We start from the raw sequence: 3,720 nt of genomic DNA, 5'->3' as shown, positions 1-3,720 counted from the left end.
GCTCGACTCTTTTGTTGTGGATGCTCTATGGCTGTCCATCTGCACACTGAGCTGTTTGAAGCTGTGTTGATTCTGCTGAGCATCACTAGGGCAGTCAACCTGTGTTGGATGTTTCTCAGCTGCTTCATCATCTCTGTCTTGTTGCCTTCTCCCGCACAATTCCATAAAGTGTAGCAACTCAGCTCCTTATCTTTGGGCAAATCTATTAATACAAGGGTATTGGTGGGTATGGTCATAGAATGATGACCACTTTGCTTCAGAGTCCAGATAGTTGGTACCATTTTTTAAAAATGCACCCACACTTTAAAGTAGGTGGAAAGCTAGGAGAGCAGGGGGGAAGGTGTTCCATTTAAGCTCTTTCCCCAGTGCTGGGATAGGAGCAGTGTTAGAAACTGAGATATGAAAGCTAGGAGCTAAATGGCACCTTAAACAGAGGTTGTAGATGCAACAACAGAATGTCTAGGCATGCTTTTTTAGTAACAAGAATACAAAGCTGAAAATGAATGAACTGCAGCTAAAATTTTATGTTCATTTTTCACATGGTCTAGTCCTTCCGCTACCCAGCCCCCTAATATTCTTAAGAGGGTATCTTCTCCAGTCTTTCAGCATAGTAAAAGGGTCCTCCTTTCCTTCCACTCTGCAGTCTTAATCTGAAATCTTTATGAGCCCAGAGCTTAGAAACTGCTCACACTAATTAAATTCCCTGTCACAAAATGCACCTAGAACAATGGGAGTTTCAAACACTGGATAGGAGATTGCCCAGGACTTCCATGTGTACCACCTACCATTAGGGAAAAAGGGAGGCTAGAAATTTGCTACACTTTCTAAACATGTAAAGACTTTTTAAAAATTAAAAGTGATCAGTCCTGCAATCTGACACCATGGTGCAGCCTATTCCGATAGTGGCCGGCGGACAACTCTTTTATCACCTCACAACAACTGCTTTGTTTCTCATGTAGACTGACCTTGTGCATTCCTTTCAGAGTAAGCGATTTTATGGTTCACAGGTAAAGAGGGAGGAACAAGGAGCACATAGCAATAAGAATGAAGCATTGCTGGGAACATGGAAAAGTCCCGTCCCCCGCAATGCAAAAGATGAGAAAGTTGGCAGGGTTATACTACTTGAATGACTTTGTCCCCCTGGCTTCCCAACCCCTACTGCTAAATAACAGTGGCCAGATTCTTTTTGTAGATAGAAAGAGCAGGATCTGGGGAAAAGAGGTGGGAGAAACGATTGATTTTATACACTTCCATTGGAACTCAAGGGCATTTTATACCTCTATTGTCGTGGGACCGGAACCCCCTTCATTAGCAACCCTCAAATACTATTGAGCATGTAACTGTAGATGGTGCCATCTGGTGGATGAATTTTGTATTGCTTGAGAACAGCAATGGCATTCTCTTAATTTTTTTTATTAAAGATTTTCTTGATTTACAGAAATATGTGCAATGTCTCTCATAACATTTTTACAGATTAATTTGTTGAGACATTGGGAAGGAAAGGGGGAAAAGAGGTAGGTGGGGGAGGGTTCGGGTGAAACCTCACATTTTAATCCCGTTCAGAGAGAGAATTCATATAGCAGGCACTAGACTTTATATTTTTAAAATACGATTTTCCTAACTAATTGAAAACAGCTCACAGGTTCTCTTGCCGTAACACAATAGGCTTCCAAAATCCGTTGCTGTGAAACAAGCAATGTATTACTGCCTTGCCTATGTTTACAGAAGATAAACCAAGTTATCTGCCTCTATGGGCATTAATGCAACAATATGTAACTTAAAAAAGTAGAAAACAATCTATTATAACTCTTCCTTGCTTTGCACACTGCTGTACTCCCAAGTGCTACAGATCACTCGTGTTTAATTTAATAGACTTGGAACTTGCCAAACATAGCTCCCCATAAACTTTTTTTTTAGCTTGCAATGTTCCGAGCAAGAGTCAGTACAGCAATGGTGGTCTCAGCATCAGAGTCCCAACATCCACTCAGCCATAAAGCTTCCCTTTAGGCCAGTTGCTATCTCTCAGCCTAACCTGTCACGCAGGTTTGTTGGGAGGATAAAATGGAGATTGAGCGAACCATGTAACTTGCCTTGAGTTCCCTGAAGGAATGAGATGGGTTGTCTATAAAGGTAAAGGACCCCTGGATGGTTAAGTCCAGTCAAAGGCGACTGTGGGGTTGCGGTGTTCCATCTCGCTTTCAGGCTGAGGGAGCCGGCATTTGTCCACAACTAGCTTTCCAGGCCATGGGGCCAGCATGATTAAAGTGTTTCTGGTGCAGTGGGACACCGTGACGGAAACCAGAGCACACGGAAACGCCGTTTACCTTCCCGCCACAGCCAGGAAGGTATTTTTCTGCTTGCACTGGTGTGCTTTCGAACTGCTAGGTTGGCAGGAGCTGGGACAGAGCAATGGGAGCTCACTCCATCGTGGGCATTCGAAACACTGATCGGCAAATCCAAGAAGCTCAGTGGTTTAGACTGCAGTGAAACTAAGGCTGCAGCCCTAAACCTTTATCTCAGAGTAAGCCCCACTGAATTCAGTAGGCCTTACTTCTGAGCAGACGTTCTTAGGATTGCAGCGTCAGGCAGTTTGGCTGGCCTCTTTAGGCAAGACCATGTCCCTTGCATTTTGCCACTGTAAGATGGGAGTTCTGTGAGCAGGATCCTCTCACTTTGGTGCATAGAGAAGGCTTGGAGGGGAAAATGTCATGGGTGGGAAGCCGTGGGCCTCCAGCTCCTTGCTGGAGTACCATTAGCAGCCCTGACCGTGCTACTGTGGTTTGTAATGGGTCACAGCTGTTCTGGTTTAAACTTGACTCTTCTTTTGTACTTTGAAATTACCCATTGTGGCAGCAATTCACGATCCAAGAAAAGGAACTGCATAAGTGCCAACAGCAGCAAGACTACACTAGAATGAAAGAAAACAGCCACAACCTTTAGGGAATTCTTCAAGTAGGACTTCTGAGAGTTTACAGCTCTCCACGGAGCTGCACCATTTGGTTATCCCCCTAGTTGCAAATTCATTGTCAGTATTTATGGCCACAGTTGTGCCAGGAACTGCAGAAGAAACCAACATTCTTACTCTTCTGTTTACTTCAGAGACGGGCAAAGAGCCAAACATTGCTGCTCCAATCTGTGAACTGTAACAGCTGCTCCCTTAACATGCAGATCTCCAAAGGTTTTGTGAATAATAGTTGCTATTTGTACCATTCACAGCGTCGTCATCTCAGCAGGCAGAAATACTAAGTGACACAATGGCAATAAAGCATAATCTTGCCCCAGGGGAGGAACAATGTCACTTCAGCTGAGCAGTGTTTTGATATTAGCTTTTACTTATCCATGGGGTGAAGAAAAAAGCACGTTTCCCAACTCCTGCAAAAAATGGACCTCTGTTTCATAGCTGCCAAGTACCCTGTTTTCCCCGGGAAACCCCCGTTTTTTCTTACCTTTTCCCGGCGGTCCCCCGTATCACTTCGCCGGCGGCCATTTTTTCCCCTGATTTGCCCATCTATGGGCACCGAAAATGGCCGGCGCTGGCTTTGAAAGTTGCGTCTACGCATGTCCGGAAGTGCGTAGACGCGACTTCCGGTGTCGGCCATTTTTGGTGCCCATAGATGGGCAGAGCAACACCGGAAGTTGCGTAGCCACGCGGCTCCCGGTCCCGGATTCTGCAGTCAGGGACTTGGCAGGTATGCCCTGTTTGTGTAAACTACAGCATAA

This window comes from Zootoca vivipara, chromosome 7 (assembly GCF_965207765.1).
Source record: "Zootoca vivipara chromosome 7, rZooViv2.hap1.1, whole genome shotgun sequence".
Classification (NCBI taxonomy): domain Eukaryota; kingdom Metazoa; phylum Chordata; class Lepidosauria; order Squamata; family Lacertidae; genus Zootoca; species Zootoca vivipara.
This window is presented reverse-complemented; position numbering follows the sequence as displayed.